Genomic DNA, 19,797 nt, shown 5'->3' with positions numbered 1-19,797 from the left:
CTAATTAAGACCTGGATGGAAAGCACTTTAGCTTCCCGCATTTGTTCCATAATGGGAGAAGACATAAGAGAAGACAATATGGGATGGAGAAGCATGCAACTGCAAGCACGCCGCTGCGTCTGTGTGTGTGTGTGTGTGTGTGTGTGTGTGTGTGTGTGTGTGTGTGTGTGTGTGTGTGTGTGTGTGTGTGTGTGTGTGTGTGTGTGTGTGTGTGTGTGTGTGTGTGTGTGTGTGTGTACCTCTTTGCATATGATGCAAATTGCCACACATATTCATCTTGTGTGTTGTCCTGCAGTCCTCTGAGATCCTGCTTTGGCTGTACCTCAGCTTGTCCTGAATCTCTTAATTCCTACCGTTTGACTTCACATATCCATCCAGTGATGAATGTTAACTCGCTTTCAAATCCTCTGACCACTAAAAGTGTTTTACATGCCATCATTTACATTTGTTCACACACACACTCACACACTGATAGGAAAGCCAGCATCTTGCCCAAGGACACTTCGACAGGAGTCAGGAATCGAAACGCCAATCTTCCGATTAGCGCCCCACCTCCACGCGTCACGGCTGCCCAATCCCGCCCATCCGTCTGCTTCGCCATGCAAATGCATGTCACACGTAAGTGCTTCTCTGTCAGACTCCCTTACCAGCTATGATTTATATCAAGTTGCCACCTGCTGCCAGGGTCTTCACAGGGCAGCCCACCATCACAGTCATCAAGGTGCAGGTTGTTTTAATATGTATTCTATCTGAAACACTAAGTGTCATATTTCCTTAGTCATCATGTATTTCTATGGCAAATAAAATAAATTGATTTGTAATTGCAATTGAAAGCTTTTTATTTTTGCTTGAGCTACAGTAGCTTTGTATTATCTTCTTGGTTACGATCTTTTCCCCTTATTTGCTTTTTACTTTTGTCTGTCATTGCTTCCAATATTCATCCCTGCCTCCTTCATACATCATTCACCTTTCTATATCCTGTACTTAGATCGTTTCTTCTCTTGGGAATTGCATACTATTTTTGTCACACGTAATTCACCTTTCTATCCGTCTCAAGTCCTGAGCTCCTTAGTCTGATACTTCGTGCCACCTTTCCTTCTGACCACCCTTATCTCCTTACCTCCACCCACGGATCCTTTCTTCACCATCTCCCTCTTTCTCTTCTGCCTCATACACACCTTCTAACCTTCAACCCAGCCTTTTCCATTTGCTCTCGTCTTCCGTCAGAGACGGTGAAGAAAAATCAATTTTCCTTGTTGTTTCTTCAATGCTAAGCTACTACTGTGTTGTAGGGCCAGTTATAGTATGATAACAAGTCTAGATGTCGCTCTGCCGCAGTAGATGAGCTACAGTGGCTGAAATGGTTTTCCTCCTAGAGTTTGTGGTGGGGATTATCCATGTGTAAACAATGGGGCTAAGCTTTGTAGACGGTGTATGTTTATTATGAGTGTGTCTTTGAGATCAGAGAGAGAGAGAGAGAGAGAGAGAGAGAGAGAGAGAGAGAGAGAGAGAGAGAGAGAGAGAGAGAGAGAGAGAGAGAGAGAGAATGTGCATACTGTAAGAGTGTAAGTGCCTCGTAAGTGTGCATGTTAGCCAGGACTCTCAGGAGGAGGTTTGATTCATTACAGTCAGAGACTTTACTAGGTTACGAATAAAGAGGGAGAGCTAGAAAGAAGACAACATACGTCATTTTACACACACACACACACACACACACACACACACACACACACGTCAGCATGATTATTTCCCTGTTGGACACAACCCCCCACGTGTGTCTAGCAAATTCGACCCTGAGGATTGAAAGACAGAAAGAAATGTCAACAAATCCTTCCGGGAGATACAAACTGTATTTCCGTGAGGGAATTGTGGGTTGCAGAGTGCATCCGTGTGCTATTGACGAACACACGCGAGCGCGCAGATCGGTTATGCCCGTGCCTCAAAAGGTTGAAACTCCCTTCCTCCAGAAATAACTTGCCATGTTGTTGACAAAATGTAGAGTGACACATTGTGCCGTCTGCTGGCTTACCTTTGGCCGGCCGGGCCCGCGGGGCAAACACTCCGTCTGCACCTCCACCTCCACCCCGTCTCTCTGTCTCTGTTTCTGAGTCACACTCTGTCATTCTTCTCCTGTTTCTTCTTCCTCAGTTCCTCACTCTCTCGCTCTTCTGCCATCTACCCTGCCCTGCCATCTCTCCTTACATCAGTGCCATCACAGCGTGCTCGAGTGTGTCCCTCTCTCAACTTTCCCTTAGCCTCGTTCCCGACTCGGTTCTTAACTCCTTTGTCTCTTTTGTGTTATCTCTCACTTCTCTTCTCATAGGTGCCGTTGCTTTTGCCTCTGTGATGTGTTCCTCGAATTATTCCTACACTCTCTGTTTTTGTGCAATGATCTGGTTGGAATGAAAATATGCTTTATGACCCTGTCTGTATTTATGGCATGGCATTCATGTCTGTGCGTGACAGAACGGAGGCAGAGAGAAACTAAAATACAGCGGGGCGGGGAAGGAAGGAAATGTGGAAGAGAACAGGAGACCAGAGGCAGGTGTGGGAGCAAAGGTGATGAAATGCAATGGGATGATAGTTGAAGAAAGGTGAGGAAAGGTGAGGAGGCGGCAAAGACTGATGACATTGAGGTGAGCTCACTGGAAAAAGACCTCAGCTTGTTTTAGGATCAAGAGTATATTTGTCCAGTTGCTAAAGCTGCCTTCATATGATAGGAAATTTGCTTTTCGCTCACCACAAGGTCGGCCGCAGAGCCTTGTGGAGGCAAAGTGCAGCACGGGTATGGTACGTCATTGAATATATCTTTTCAATGGTTTCAAGGCCACGAAAGCAGCCGCAGCTGTTTCTCCTTGGTTGCATTTAGAACGGTCAGCTGCGACTACGATCAAAGTTGAAATTTTCTTAACTTTAAGCGCAGCTTTTGGTGGCAATTTCAAGCGCTTTCCCCATAGGAAGACGATGGCGCAAGAAGTGTTTACCACGGATCACTTGTGGCTTTGCGGCGCGGCACTCTTTTCTGTACAACTGAATACAGAGGTTCGGTAACATGCTTGCCCACCTGGCCATTCATTCAGTGTATACCATTGATAGCTCTCAAGGGGCCGTAATTGGCTGTTTCAATGAGCAAATGTCAGCGAAAATTCTAGGTTGCAGTTAATCTTCATTGACTTATCAGTGACAGACCTCCAATTACAGCAAAGTATGCCATTTGACTAAAAAGCTCTTTCATTCTGCATGACCTGGTGCCAACAAAATGGTAGAAAATGTTTGAGATGTAGGACCTCTGTCAACCAAAACTATTTGACTTGAAAGCCAGCTGTGTGATTCTAAAGCTTTAGTTTATAAAAAGAACTTGTTGAAGTCATCAGTCGTGGGCAGCACTAAAGTCCAATTAACAGAGTCATCTATTCAAACCTGCTTTTAACCTGTGATGCTACTTATGAATGTTGTTTTGCTCTTGTTTAGTAATTGCGTTCATTGTTTCTTTTTTTACTGTGTAAAGTGCTTTTGAGTACCTTTGAAAGCGCTATGCAAATAAAATGTATGATTATTATTATACTCAGAGCTGTTTGTCCTAACCCAGAGCAGGTGTATTCATAGCACAGCTGTGGGAGGACACTTTATTCCACCTACTTGAAGAAGAAAATGACACATTTCCACACACCAACAATGACTCGCTTATTCACATGTTGTCCAGAGCCGTTGCTCTTAATGTGAATTGGTTATTCAGGTGTATTTTGCTCCATCTCATTCACTTGACTCGTTTCCTTAAAATGTTCTGGTGCTGTGATTGGCGTTGGCAGCAGTGCGTCTCAATCGTCTCTGGCTCAGAACCAGCAATCCTGCATGTTGGCACATTTCACATTGATTTGAGTCCACTGGCCTATTGGGTGAACGGAAGTTTACTAAATGGCCCACTATCTTTGCGAGGACACATTTGAGTCTTTATCCATGAAAACCCGAGGACACCTGCTCACAACAAAGCAACAAGTAGCACCAGGAAGAAGCTTTGAATTTTGGTCCTGATATATTCCCCCCCCCCCCCCCCCCCCCTCTCTCTCTCTCTCTCTTTCTCTCTCTCTCTCTCTCTCTCGTGTCTGCTCCCCTCTGTGGTTTCCAGACCCAAGACTGCTAGCTCCATTGCTAAACTTTGAGTGATCTGCAGACCGAGTTTTAAATGTTTAATGCCGCGTTGACACACCAGGTCCCCAGCGATCCATCTGGGAGGGCTGGCGCAGGGTGACTGCCTCACCTTTCAAAAGGCAGATTACAGATGCACACAGACCCTGATCAAGAGCTCCAAAAGGTGAGGGAATAAATCTCCCCTGACAGGGAGGTTGTGTTGGCCTTTATACCCCGTATAGCAATAGAGGTGAGGGGGCAAAGTTGGTCCAGGCCACCTGAGGGAGGGAGAGGGAAGCGACAGGAGAAGGAGAAATGACAGCAGGAGTGAAAAAAGAGGAAGACGAGCAAAAGAGACTAATGTTATTTTGGAGATCTATGGTCACAAAGGGAAAGGAAAATGGGGAGAAGGAAGCGTGTGGGGAAAAAAAAGAGATTGAGTCTGATAAGGTCATGGAAGCAAGTTCAGAAAAGTTTTAGAAACTCATTACACAGCATGGGGCAAAACCAAGCCAATAAGCAGAATAAATAGAAATGAGGTTAAGTGAAGGGGGGTAAAGCAACACAACTGACTGACAAGTTACTGGCAGCCCACACAAGCAGCCTTGAACCACAGAGACATAAGGCAGATGGAGAGCGAGAGGGGAGGGACGAGAGAGAGAGGGAGGTATAGACAACGACGAGAAAGATTAAGGTAGAGAGTTTTAACAAGTCAAAGCTGGGAATGGGAGGGTGACTATACAAAACGGGGGAAATTAATGACAAAAAAAATCAGGAAGAATACCAAACATGGAATGGAGTCTGGAGAGAGACAGCGGGTGGGAAGCAGTGGAGGGGTGAGAGGATGAAACGCATGGAGACAGAGAGGGGTAAAGACACGGAGGACGAGAGTAAGGATGGAGAGATGAGAAAAGGGGTAATATTAAACCCAAGAGAAGGGAAGAAATGGGGAAAAGACAGAAAATGAAGTGAGAGACATTTTTTTTAGAACATCTCTACTGACATTTCCATTTAGGCCAGACTTGGTAGAGCTGCTACCATGGGTATATCCCACTGACAATATGACATTTCCACCCCAAAGGTGCGAGCAGAGAAGAGTAAAAAAAATAGCAAATGAGGTTTCACCCCCTACCACCACTAAAATATTCAGGAATCCGTCCAGAACCAGAGTTCAAAGTGAAATCCTGCATGATGACACATCCTGTCAAAACTCAGTTGATCCCTCACAGGAGAGAGAGGAGGAGGGGAATAAAACGCGCCTTTGGAAAACGCCCATCTTGGCAATTCTTTCAATTTTGTTAAAGTAGAATAAATTAAAATAAATGAATGTGGCTATTTAGGGGCACATGTATTACAAAATAAAGATTGAATTGCACGTCTTCTGTGATCCGGGGACTTTCAGACTGAATGTAAGTTTATAAAAAAAAATATTGCATACTAACAAAGACAACAGTTTCCTCGAGATGTTAATGGAAAAATGATATCAAATCATATTAATCAAATTCCATTCGCCCGCCCGCCTCCTGCCTACTGGCAATGATGGATTTAAGCGTAAAGTAATGATGGGCACATTTAGCAGAGACAATTTCTATGGCAACCACAAATTACTTCCCCATAAACAACAACAACGACAGTGACGAACGCGAGCAGGCTCATTAGAGATGGTTAGATGCACATCTCCAAATGCCGCAAAGCCCTATGGGTAGGGGGGAGGAGAGGGGGGTTGAAAGGCTATGATGCATTTGCAACACCAAAACCTCATTTATTCCATACAGACAGAGTGCGATGAGAGAATGAAACACAGGAATGAATGATGGGTGGAGATGCAATGGAGCAATAAGGGAAGAGAGGAAGAAAGCATGAGAAAACGACAAGAAAGACTGAGCGCAAGGGAGAGAGAAAGAGAGATGGAGTGATCTGCCTTATTTCCGAGACAACTCCAATGACAGAGCCATTCTTCATTAGCCAGTCTCTTTACAGTGTATATGTCAACCCTGGCGGCCAGACAACTGCAGAGGAGTGTGATCATAATTTATCTATTTAGAATGCCAAGGGGAGAAGGCTACGGTGCCGTGGAAAACTGTTAGCTGAGCTTTCCTGCTGCGCTGTGCACTGTAGTGCAGTGACATATTACACTGAACGTGATAACTGAAGTCAAAAATAAACTTCACGGAAGAGCATATGGAGATGTAATGTTGCATATAGTAGGCACAACACTATGCATCATATGCTGAGGACATAATTCTATATAATATGCCAGGAATATGGGCATGCGTATGACTCATGAAACAACTCTACCAGTGCAAGAGATATACTGTACTCCAGCAGTGAATACAACTCCCTTCAACTACCTCTTGCTTTTATTAAACAACAACCAAAAAGGTAATCAGAGCACAAATGTAAGACATCGCAAGATCAAAAGCCAGGATGGATGATTAACATGTTACTAGTAACAGTTTTTTATTACACAGGAGAAGTGCAAGTCTCAAATTAAGGAGCAGAAGCGAAGCTTTCCATAATTTGAAAGAGGACAGACTTTTTCTCCAGAGTTCATGTATTCAAATAACATCAAAAAAACAAGTGTGCACTGATGTATGTTATCATTTAACCTGTGTCAGGAAAGAGCGATCAACTTAGTAGCTTCAGTATGGTGTGCAAAGACTGACTGGACAGTACACTCTGCCTCTATACAGTAGTGTTATAGGACTGGATTGAAATGGTCCATCAATAAAATGTCATTACGGACCAACAAGCAGGATAATACGTTCCCTCAAGTGTGTCCTCTGCAGCAAATTTAGTCAGTTCAAAGCCAGCACGGTAGTCGACGAGCAAAAACAGGTTTGACAGGAGAAAACAAATGAGCAACACTCTTTGCTCCCTCAACAATTATCACAGTCGTGCCCTTAAGCAAGGCAACTGACCCCCATCTACCCCAGTGGACCAGCTCAGTGTCCAGCAGTCGAGCGGTTTGTACTGTAGTGCTCCCAGGTGTGACTCTGTGTCCCAATTCAGAGGCTGGATCAACTGAAGGACAAGACCCACAAACTGGGTCCTTCGTAGGACTTCAAGGCCAGATTGACCCGGTGCCTTCTCGCCTAACGAGATGGTGGATACTCACTGGTATCCAAACTAACGATGCGTTTAAGCACCTCTTCCCCTCTCATAAAGTCAAATATGTCAAGATGAATATAACAAAGTCACCCTTAAATTCACCAAAAGTGTAAAAACTACTGAGTTAGTGGGACAAATGAGTGATTCTCAAGCTCATGATATAACTGTCATCTAAAAAAAGATGATGGATGACAAATAGTGTACAATGTAAAAGGTCAATATATCCATATATCCAGGACGACAGATGGAAAATAGCCTGTTGGCTAACTCTGGCACATTTAACAGAATTATTTTTTTTTAATGTGCACTGTCCCCTTATCAAATAAACAATTTGAATAAAACAAATACCCTGTAGCAAGAACAGTGGCATTTTTGTCAGGCTGCCATTATTTACAACCTGCAGAGGCTTTTTAATTGATCTAAATCAAGTGACACATTCGCTGCTTACTGATAACAATCAAAGTATGACATGGTTCCATGCTATTTCCCAACTTCACAAATTAAGAATTGACTTGGACAAAAATGAATACACTCCACTACAAAGGATATACTGGGTCTCTTTTAAACCGAAGCTAAAGATGGCGGCATATCTAACACCTTGTCAGCTCGCAGTGACATATGTGTTCTTAATAACGGCAGGCTTTAAAGGATCCAACCAACTTTCCAGCGGAGCACGATCACAATCAGGAAGCAAAAATGCCAGTGAACTGATAAATATGTGGGCATTTTCTGAGCTCTTTGCCTCCCCAGCTCTTTAATGACTCTTTCCATCACAGAGTAATCTTTCCATTTTCTCATTTTCAGATCGATAGGAACTGAGGGAGAATGAAAGGCCTATTTCCTCTCAAATCGGGATAAAGCTTAACCACATGGGGCCGTCTCATGTTTTCTAATCATGTCAGCCAGACTACAGGACCAGATGAAGTGGCACCAAGTATAAAGAATGAGTCAATCTTTGAATTGTAGTACACAGACTAAAGTTAAAATGATTCCTGCCTGCTAAAAAAAGAAGAGTCATAGCCGTTTCAGGGATAAAAATATCCTTGTATCATTAGTACAGTGCAATTTTAGAGGCAAAGTGGAAGTAAACAGAGGGAGCCGCTACACTGAAGTAGTTACTCACACAAACTGGTGAAAACAATGAAGCTTGAAAAGGGAAAGCAGTGTGAGCCTGTATGGAAAAGGTACCCTTCAAACACCCACTCAGCATCATCTGCTGTGTCTAGTGGTTTTTGTGAAAGGGGGGAGAGGACGATGGAGCAACTGAAGGACTTAGCAACACAGTTTCTTCACTTCTATCCAACAGCAACATCCCCTGGTGTCTGACCCCAACACTTAGCGTTGCCCGTAAACAAAGGGCTCTGACAGACGTGTTCAATTAATCCATTCTTTTCTCACACTTCACCGTTGCAGTTTTCCCAAGACTCACTCATAGCTTCAGGGTGCGAGCTCACGCCAACATTACCACAGCGCACGGCTGTACCGCTTTAGACCTGCTGAGCCCTGGAGAGCACCACTCGGCTAAGATAATAACAAAGGATAAATGAATATTTACGCAGTGAAATTGATTTTATATCAATCCTACACCGCATTAGCTGAGTTTTTTTATTTTTTTATGCAATCATCCTGGAAGAGTTGTGTTTGTTGCATCATACGGTCTGATATTCAACAGAACTCAAATTGTTCAAGGAATGAAAGTTAGAGAAAAATTCCATTAGTATTAAAGCTACCTGTAGGTATTTCAATTTAATATGTTATTAGCATTCAAGATGCACATTAATCCTCTGGCTATTGCGATATTAACATTCAGGATATTGCTAACAAGTTCATCAGCATGCAGGCAAATGAAAGCCTGAGCTGGAGTTAATGCTCAGGTAGCATTAGCATGCAGTAGTAGGTCTATGTGGTGTGGAGGGAGGAGTGTGCGGGCTACTAAGTGATTAGCAGGAAGAGCTCTTACTTCACATGCAGGATCAGCGTTGGGCTCTGTCACAGCGGTAAAGGCTAATGAAACAGAACCCAGGTGAGGGAGAAGAAATAAACAGCGGAGCCATGATCACACACTCATAATGGGGGTCTCGCAGTCCATCTCACACTAAATTCCAGCAGAGATGTACGAAAACTCTGCTCAGCTTTAGTGTCATGCGGGCACGGGCATATGGACGCACAGTGTACATCGATTACGTAAAAAGTAATCACCGATACTTATACACAACCACACACACACACACACACACACACACACACACACACACACACACACACACACACACACACACACACACACACACACACACACACACACACGTCTCGGGGGTTAGGGGTCTTTTGGCAGTAACCAGCCTGTTTACGAGTGCATAATCCAAGGTCTTGTGTGATTAAAATAGCTCCAAAGCGCTCCTGACACTCCATTACCCAGCATGCCCCGGGTGAGGCAGGATTGTACATATTGATTTCACGCCTCATTAGACGAGCTGTCTAACAACGTCATTGTTCTTCCCGGTTCTACAGGATTCTGCATTGTTCAGAGATGACCAGGTAGAACTCTGGGAGGGGCCAGTGGACACATAACAAATGAACCCATTAATATGGCGTCTGGCCTTGTTGGGAGCATCTTGGGAAAACCTTGGCGGGGTGCAGACTTTTGACCCAGTTTTCATTTATATGTAGTTGCTTTTGACAAACTTAGCTCAGTTAAAGTATAATCTTCCAAAACAAACTGTCAGTACATCAAAAGGTTATTCTACTTTATTTACCTTTGCTTTTATGAATGAAGTGATCATACCCAAGTACAACGCCAAGAACAACACAGAGGGCTTGTTTAGCACAGTCAAATAAACAGGATGTTTGCTGTATTCCGAGTTTTTCTGGCTCCTAGCACCTCATGTATGAAAACAAAATCAGCTGCAAGGAGGTGTGTGGCAAACAGAGACCTCATGCAAAGCACCGCACGTTCAGATGTTGACATTAGACGCCGTCATTTTGAGACAACTAATAGCTTTCATGGGACATTGGTTGTTTACATCCCAACGCAAATGGTGTGTGCCATGGTAGAAAGATGGACCGCAATTGTTACTCTGGTCATATGGAATCAACACTGAGTGCGAACATTGACTTCAGGGAGTTCCCACTGGGTGTTGGAAAGCTGTGCCTCGGTCCTGTGGCCAGAGCAGCAGCGGAGAGCGTGTCCTGCAACCAGCAGGTGATGGGGAGCTATTTCTAGAAAGCTGTATATTGTAAGCACGTACTTATTCTTCGTCAACATTGATGGAAAAGTTTTCACTCTGTGGTTGTTTTTCCTAGAGAAAGTTTTTTTTGGTGAGCTTCCCAGAAGTCTTAAGAGTGTTTGTATTGGATCATTTATCCCCGCCACAGAGATTGTACAAACAGCATTGTACTGTGATTCCCCTTTCACTGATTGACCTTCAAACGGTAATTGGCAAGTCTGGTTTGGTAGTCGTCTCAGAGTGCTGGGTATTGGATGACTGCCACTGAACCTCCTCTCTCTCTGTCTTTCTCTCTCTTTCTCTCTTCACTCTCTTGTGCTCTCTTCCTCTTTTTCTTCCCTATGTCTCATTTAATTAATTTCCCAAACAATCTCCAAATATTTGCATCTTCTACCTGAGTCTTGTGTCCTTTCCTTCTCCCTCCCTCTATCATCTCACATATTCGTACCTCTTCTCACCCCGCTTCTTTTTCTCTCAAATCAAACGCATTTTCACGTTTCATCTCATTGCTCTATCTCTCTCTCTCTCTTCCTGCTCGCTCTCTCTTTGGCCCTGAGCATGGCAGCTGCAGTAGCATGTAGCCTGCCAGCTGCCAGTTATGATGATGGTGACAGTACAGTGGGGGTGCTGGCTGGGTGATGTTGACTAAATGGAACATTGCAGCACCACTGGCAGACACAATCTCAAGCACATGCACACACACACACACACACGCACACGCACATGCACATGCACACACCCAACTACACACACAACAACAGTGCCAAAGAGCACAACAGCCTTCGGGCCAACTAATAATTCTTCCCCTGCCACAGCCAGGGTGAGGCAGCTGAACACCACCCTTCTCTGCCCCAGTCTCCCACAGATGCTCTCTCGGTTAGTAAACGGCAGGGGGATTCTGCTACCGTGACAAAACCTCCCACTCAAGCCTGCATAAAAAATTTTAAAAAACCCTTGGCAGTCATCAGGAATATGATTCTCACGTACATTTACATTTGTGAGTGAATCAGGTGTTCTGAATGCTGCAAAAGCGTACTATACACAACTTATACAACACTTGACTGAATGAGTGACCAGCAGTGCCGGAAACCTGCTGAAAGACCGGTTTTGGCTTCACAGCGTAGTCCAATATTGGTGTTTCTGTGCGCGTGTGCGTGCGTGTGCGTGCGTGTGCGTGCGTGTGTGTGCCTGTGTGTGCGCTTAAGTGTGTAAAAAGCATCCATGTCTCCCATTCTTTCCTGCTGAGTGTGTTTACTGGCAGAGGTGGACAATTTCCTCCCTACCAAACCGACAACCATCTCTAAGATTGTGGTGTACTCATCCACCTGACTTTCACACTCACACTCACACACACACACACACATTGCATGCACAGCAGAGATTTACTGTACATACAATATGTTTAATTAGTCCAGTCTCATGCACACACACACACACTCAGACTTTGTTTTCCACACACACAGACCAGAATGTATGCCCGCTGGCTAAATGATCTGTTCCTACATTGGCACAGTGAAAGAGACCTATTTTGAAGGACACTGAGGACACACACAGAGTGAAAGAGGCAGGGAACCCAATTTTCAGGCTGAAAACCACCGGCAGAGGGGCTGGCAGATAGGTTGAAAGCACAAAAAGCTTTGAACCAGCACATCGACTCTCTGAATGTGCTGTCAAAGTTCTAACTGTAAGGTGGTATGACAGTGTCATTTCGAAGCCACAGCATGAGCGCACACTTCATGCTGTTATGGCAGCGAGAAACTTTACCATTTCCAGTTTCTTTTGCAAACATTGAAAGTAGAGCTGGGCGATACAAATCCGTTATATCAATCAGTTTGAATTCATGGTTTGAAACGATGTATAAAAATGAATGCGGTGAAATATAAACATGGCAGCACACGCAATAAGAGTGAGGAGCTTGTTCCCAAAAAAAAAAAAACGGCTCCTCAACAACCTTGAAAAAACACAACGTCCTCTTTAAAGTTTTTATCGAAAGTCTGGGGCAACTAAAAGTAGCGGCACGACGAACATATTCCAGCATCTCAAAGGCACACCGCTGAATAGAAGGAGAGTGTAGCTCAGTAACAGCGGCAGGCCTGCTGAGAATCGTTTTTCCAACAGTATCTGGTATGAGAAGAATGCGCACAAATTCACAATAATATGTGTCTATTTTTTGTTTCTTCTTCAAGCATCCAACTTTGGTTGGTGAAACTTCATAATGTCTTTGTTTTTGGAAAAGGTGTTTTTTAAAGGGCAAATGATCTTATAATATAACGAATGTGGTATGAAAAACACGGAGATTATACTTTCACCCAGCCCTAACTGGAGGTTCAGATGTCATCTTCCACAAACATCGGACGGAAACCCTTTCAAGTCCTTATTCATAATTTCACAATCGCCGTACACTGGAGTATACTTCTTCCGTTTGTGACATGTTAGAATTTCAGGAGACACAAGGTTTCTTGTCAGCTGCTTTATTTGACAGCCGAGGGGGCGTGTGGGAGGATTTGTTTCTTCCCCGTCACTCTGACCATGAAACAGAGTTATTTGTCACATCGGAAAAACACAGCAATCAACTCCAGCAATGGACAGGGTATCAATAAAGGGGAGAGAAAGAGAGAGGCTGTGTAAAAAGGTGAGGCGGCAAAGTCTATTCGAACACACACAACTACACGAATGTAAACAACACACAAACACCAGCAAAAAAAAACAACTTTTGGTGTGTTGAAAAGATGTGCAGTTAATGTGAGAGCACATTAACAAGAGGAAAGTTTTCAGCTCATTCTAAAAGGCCAATGAAATGCATTCAAACTCCTGCAAAGAAAAGGAGTCTGGAGAATAACGGGCAGGCTGGAGGATAGAATACATTACCTCCTGGGCTCTAAAAGAGACCTTGCTCCTTTGAAAATGAAAGCCTCCCTCACTTGTGAACCCCCGATAATTCGAGTGGCTTATGAATACTTTCAGCTCACGTGCAACAAACCCAAATGTAGGAGCAACACAATGTAGTTAAGCAACATGCAGAAAAGTTGTGTATTTGTGTATACGTGGAAAAGAAAGGATATGTCGAAGATAACATTGACAATGACAGCAATAGCTACAACAACGTTGTCAAATAAAATATGAGCTTGAAAGCCAAATGTGTTAGCTATGAAGAACACTATAATTGGTTGTTTTTTTGATGCTTTTTTACATGCAGAAGGATTTATTTCCAAAAGACTTTATGAGCGCATCTCTGTTTTTAAAGTTTTAAAGTGGTGTTTCTTGTGAAGAAACTCAGTTGTACGGTCCTAATAATTAAATCAGCTCATTGATTAGTCAACAAAATCTCAAGAGTGAGTCCACGAAGATGTTTTTGGATCGTGGACAGCTCGAGAGTCGACAATGCTGCATTTAGCAAAGAAGGAAAAAACATTATACAGAAACATGCAAAAAGAAAGACACAACTAATACAAACAGGCAGAGCCCTTTTCAGCAACCACTTAAACTAACTTAAAGCTAACAAAAGCACAAATTAATTACATAAGCAATCTGACAGACTGATCTCATTTCACTTTCAGACAGCATCCAGACAATAAAACAAACTCTGCTGATGTCTTAAATCAAGCAGCCAGCAGGATCTAAGAAAGAAATAACAACCGAATGTTTCAAACACCCTAAAAATGTTCATCTTCCAAAGGATTTATTTCTGTGACTGCTCAATAACTCATGTTTTCTGGCATGTTCTGGCTCTAAAGAGTGCACAATTGTTTACCAACCCATAACACCAAATGACCATAATCTATGAATAATATAACATAATTTGAAAATAATAAATTGGCCAGGTGATGAAATGTGGAGATGAAGAAAGCTTTACCTCTTTTAAACCAGAGTATTTTTCTCCAAAAAGATTAATTGGCCGCCGGGAGAAAATATAACAGCTTTCATTAAACCCGTTATAGGTGGAATCAAAAAATCACAGTATCAGTTAAGGATAAAGCAAAACATGAACTATGTGCAGATCATAATTTCGCAAGAAACAAGGTTAAATTACCAGGGTTTATTCCAGAAAGAGAGCAGGACATTAACTTTGGCTAAATGAAAATATGCAGAAAACTGATAGATTGTAGAGCAAATCAGCACCGGTTAAATTGGTCTCTGTGGAGCTCTCCTGAGGCAAGACATGATGCAACATAGTGCAAAGCATCTTGAGAAACTCAAATGGCTCCAACTGTACAACAGAAGCTGTTAAATATGAACAATCTAACAAGGGATAAAGCCACTTGACATTTATCTGAGATTGAAGAAATTTAGCATGGAGCATATTTTCTGTTTCCTTTCTGACTTACATACATTTAGTTTTTACCTCTTTGTGGACTTCAAACGGGTACCTCACAGTGTGCAGTGTATTAATATCAAAAGTCCTTAATAACCGTTCTGATAACTATCTGCTTTGCCAACACATGAACGTGTTATCAGAGACTAAGGTTGTGTTATGATGCATAGCTGGTACGCATATTTTATTTCACTGCTTGTCCAGTGACATCAGGATGGAGCCAGAGTGCACGATCATTTGCGTCTCTAAGAGAGTGCATCCCTCCATGGTGAATATGGGAGCAGTGGAGGCAGAGGTGGAACGTCACATGGAATAAAGCAGCAGAGGAGGCTCGTCTAATCAAAAGCAATATAATTCGCCTGATCAACCGATAAAAGAATGTGTCTTTTCCCGAGATCAGCCCATGGTCAAAATGAAGAGACACCATGTTTATGTCCTGCGTCAGAAAAGAAATACATGTAAACAGTGTGTAAAGTGTATGAGCATTATATAAAATATGCTTGGGATGTATTTGGAGATTCATTTACTTATTCAATTGTAGTATTATTATTTATTTGTTTTATGAATACGCTGTCATTCTTGATTGTGTAGCCCTTTGATCTAATAGATGAATTTCAAGGGCAAGTTTATGTCGAGCTCGATTCTTGTTCACCCATACCGTCTCTGTCTCCATCTCCAGTCTCCTAATTTCGTTCTCCAGTAAAACAGCGAGGTCCAAATCTCTTAAGTACGTGCAGTAGGAGCTGCCGCTGTGCTTAAGGTAGGTACTTTGACTGGAGTCGGGTGAACTTGCATTTGACATGGAACAAAAACGTTCTCTTCAGCTTGTCTTTCATCTGTTTAATTTAACTGGCACAAGTGTCACCGTCTCTTTGCCTGTTAAAAGTTGGCCAGTTGTAAAGAAAGACATCCAGACTAGAGTCGGCCTGGGCTGCCTGCACAAAGTCTCTCAACTTCTTCTTCACTTCATTGACTGTCCACCTTCCTAATCCGCTCTCTGCTTCATCTGCCAGCCATCTTGTTTTTGTTCCCCATTTGTAATAGCATGGCACAAGGCTCTCGCTCTCTCGGGATTGTCATCGCGACAGCATCCAATAAAAAGTGCCCACGCAAACATACAAATCACAGCAGAACGAATCCGTTTTTTGTTGACATTGGACGGCAATTTGAGCAAAAGCACAACGAGCTGGCGTCGGCTGCCAGCAGCTCAGGTTCTGGAGGGTCCCCGCCGGCCATATCCTCCCCGCTGCAGCTGCAGCCTCAAGCGGCCACTTTCCGTGTCGGCCAAAACCGCTGAATAAAATCCTCGTCCATAGCATCCTCTGCACTTATATTTTGGGATGCCACTTTCCCCGTTGGAAACATACCAAAGGCAACAAGAACAAATGTGTACCTGACTTGGATAGTTGGAAATAAGGTCGCTTTAAGAAGATCAAACAGCTCAGTCTTGCTGCGCGTTATTTTCATGGCTTGTTTCGTTGTAGCTCGGATTAATTGTTTAATAAATTGCGTGTCCTGTGTAACCTCGGCCGATTGTCAGTAAGGTGCTTACTGCCATCACTCATAATTAGATGTGAAACCTTGCGCAGTGCAGCTGTGAATTTGAATGTCAAATGCAGCATTTTTGTTTTATTCTCATTCACTGGCGTCTATGTTGTCGAGTGTATTTGCTGTGTCTCTAAAAGTGATGAATTGGCTAATTTGACTGTCAGTTCTAAATTAAATCTGAGAGTTACGGTAGCCTACTCATGAGTGAAGCTTCAGTGCAGTCAAATATCTGCAAATGTATTTTTTGAAGCACAACAGCAAGATATAAATTAAGCTGCAGGTGGGTATCGGTGTTTTCATTAATGCAGTGTGTTTCTTTGCTTCATTGTCTGAATACAGTCATATCACTAACAATTATGTAAAATGTGTTCAGAGATGTACAGTACAAACATAATGTTTAGCATCGCAACATGCTTGTGTCATCTCAGATTTTTTTTTGGCCTACTAACTAAGGGCTTTAAAAAATATACCTTGATGAACCCAGGAGTGGTGTCATGTTCGCCGTACTCTGACTGAACACATTAAATGAATTGTTAAACTGATTCCCTTCATAATGGTGTCCCATTTACCCAATTCCATCAGCATTAAAATAATTGAATAAACCCCAGGGCTAACAGGGCTGGTTGGAAATCATTTCTTTAACATAAACATACCACATGTCACACCAGAAACACACACACACACACACACACACACACACACGTAGACAGATGGCATCTACTAAATGGAAAACACGCCATGTGTGCATCCTCTATGGTATATCATCGTGGAGAGAGGTGTGTGTTAGGCATGAAGATGTGCCGCAACGGGAGTCGGTCTGCTGGGTTACTGGAGTAATATGCAGATACACACACACACACACACACACACACACACAAAGACATATATGCATCTTGGACAAAGGATGTGAGAGCTATATTTATAGTTAACTTTGTATCATACATTTACATCATGCATCTATTACACACTGCGTGGAAATTAAGGAAATCTATGTTCTACATTTAAGATGTGCTTAAAATGCAGAACATATTAAGACTATCACATAATACCACACTTCTGAGTTCTCCATACCATCAATTATTTTATGAAGACTTTAATGTGTGCGGGGTGGAAATGTATTATTCATGAAATGTTATGGTGTTGTGCAAATAAATCTGCTGAAACCAAGTTGATCAATCTACATACAAACTACGCACAGTATGGGACCACAAACAAAAGAGTGCAGGTGGAGGAAGGCTGTAGAAATTTTTAAAATCAAAATCAATGCAACAACTGATACAATAAATACATTCTGGTGCGTCTGGTGTAGAGACATTATGACGACATAGTCAAAATGTGAATTATTGCATCTCTGATCTGTGAAATTGATTATCAGTTTCAAATGACTATGTCTAACATTAATGTAGTTACTGCAGAGCTATTTCTATTTTTGTAACTACTTTTGTAACTAGTACAAGACACTGTCTTTTACTGCTGGCCGCTAATCAGCTCCAACGGAGCGCCCAGAGGTTGAATACCTTGCTCAAGGATTGTGGCCAACTTGTTAGCGGGATAGTCAGAGGTAGTATCTGTAACATAAACCCTGACCATCTACAAGTTTATGCAGAGGTCCAAGTAACGACCACACAGAGTATGACAACATACAAATATAAAATATAAATTGCATTCCACTAGCAAAATACAACTGATTTCCAAAGAGTTACCAACAGAACCACTGTGTCACATGTTCATGTTGAAAGAGCAAAGTCCCTCAGTCAGTCACTCCACCAGTGACAGACTTTCATGTCTACAGGGCTGGCTTCCGCTTTGCTGCGGTCCAGCCAAAAACAGACGGCTCTTTTGCAGTTTTGGCGGCACCTTTCCCAGTGCATTTTGCTGATCGCGATACAGCGCCGCCGCAACGGCGTGATGACGCAGTAGTCGTTACCACTGACAGACATCCATCAAGTGCCACGCTTGTGAGAAAACAGTGTCTCCCGTGAAGAAACCCGCCAGAGTTTGTCGAGAGCTGGATGCATGATGAAACATGACTGAGGCGGCGCCTCCTAATTCTTGCATTCAGGAAAACCCTTTAGACTGTTTCGTGCTTTTCTACAAAGTATGTAAAAATGTTTGTCTGGAGGGAAAAACAGCAATAGAGATATGATGGAGAAAAACGGATTTCCTCCTAATGTATGACGTTTCATGTGACGTATGAGAGAACTTTACCCTCGTTATGACTCTGGTGTGAACTTTCCCTTACACAAACTTCAGTTGAGTCAAGTGATCTGCTTTATGTGTATGTTCTGGACTGAAGACAATACACATCATTGTTGTTCTTATGACTTAAAACATATCTATGAGATGACGGGAGGAAGGTTCACGATAAGTGCAAAACAGGGGAAAATACCTTCCACAGTCACTGCAGTATACAGTATCTCCAAAGCTTATTTTGGTGTATTGTAACATAATAACCAATGTTGTTGAAAACCTGAATGCAAAGGCATCTTCCTGTTGCCTTTTGATGACTGAACAAGGAACTCATTTTGAATACTCAGATAATTTTTCCTCAGGGGAGTCGTTTTTAGAGCTGTCGCACTGCAGAATGAAATAAGGCTTCAACAACAGCTACATGTCTGTGATGTCTTCCCTTTTCTTCCTCCATTCGCTCTCCCAGCAGTGGAGGGTAACTGCGGGTTCAAATCTGGTCCTAAGCTTGGATCTGACTAAACCCTGCAGTAATGTGAGAGCACTTAGAGGTTCTCATATCGAGAGAGAAAACACACAGAAATGAATGCCATTTGCAAGGGGGGGGAAAAAAAGTAAAGTGCCATCTGCAATTGTCCTTCGGTCAGTAAGGGTAAATGGAATATTTTGTGGTATTAAATTAAGGAGAACTTCAGAGTCAATGTAGATAGGCAAAATGATAAATCTATTGCGTATTACACTTGCTGATGAGCTAAATCCAAATGAAACAGAATTCCATTACATAAAGGAATGAGTCCAAGGTTAAACACAAATCCCTAATTGAATTAGTGAGACGAGTCCAACGGAAAACATTACAATCATTATTGTCCTGCACCCAACTCTCTCCTTATGCACGCCAAACCAACCCATCCATCCTGACTTTCATACCTCATCTCCTCTTTCCATATCTCTATGTCCTGCTTTCCTTCCCTCTTGCCCCACTTGAAGCCAGACAGCACCATGACTCTGCCTGACCTCTTGCAGCGCTGCAGCTACCTGCCAACATTCCCTGTCGAGTAATTGCCTTGATTTTAATGACTTTTTCAATTATGTCTACTTGGCTACAGCTCTCGCCCCGTAATCTCCATCATTTCCATCCATTACACTCTCGTATTCCCTTGGCAGTAATCAATCTTTCGTTTCTTTTAAATACTTTAAGGCAGTCGAGTGCCTTTTTTCCCTGAATAACAGGGACAACCTCTTCATAGCAAGCTGTTCAAGGACTCGGAGGGGCGAGCAAAAGCA

General features: G+C 42.8%; 1 protein-coding gene across 4 annotated transcripts in view; it reads right to left on the bottom strand.

The window, feature by feature from the left end:
- The window catches only part of ctnnd2a (catenin (cadherin-associated protein), delta 2a), a 222,829-nt gene that overhangs the window by 169,126 nt on the left and 33,906 nt on the right, over positions 1–19,797 (bottom strand). The gene's annotated exons all lie outside the window — the stretch shown is intronic.

The sequence above is a fragment of the Clinocottus analis genome, unplaced genomic scaffold (genome assembly GCF_023055335.1).
Source record: "Clinocottus analis isolate CAN_PGR_092001 unplaced genomic scaffold, fCliAna1.0.p SCAF_18, whole genome shotgun sequence".
Classification (NCBI taxonomy): Eukaryota; Metazoa; Chordata; class Actinopteri; order Perciformes; family Cottidae; genus Clinocottus; species Clinocottus analis.
The sequence above is the reverse complement of the archived record's forward strand: the minus strand, read 5'-3'. Positions and strand labels throughout refer to the sequence as shown.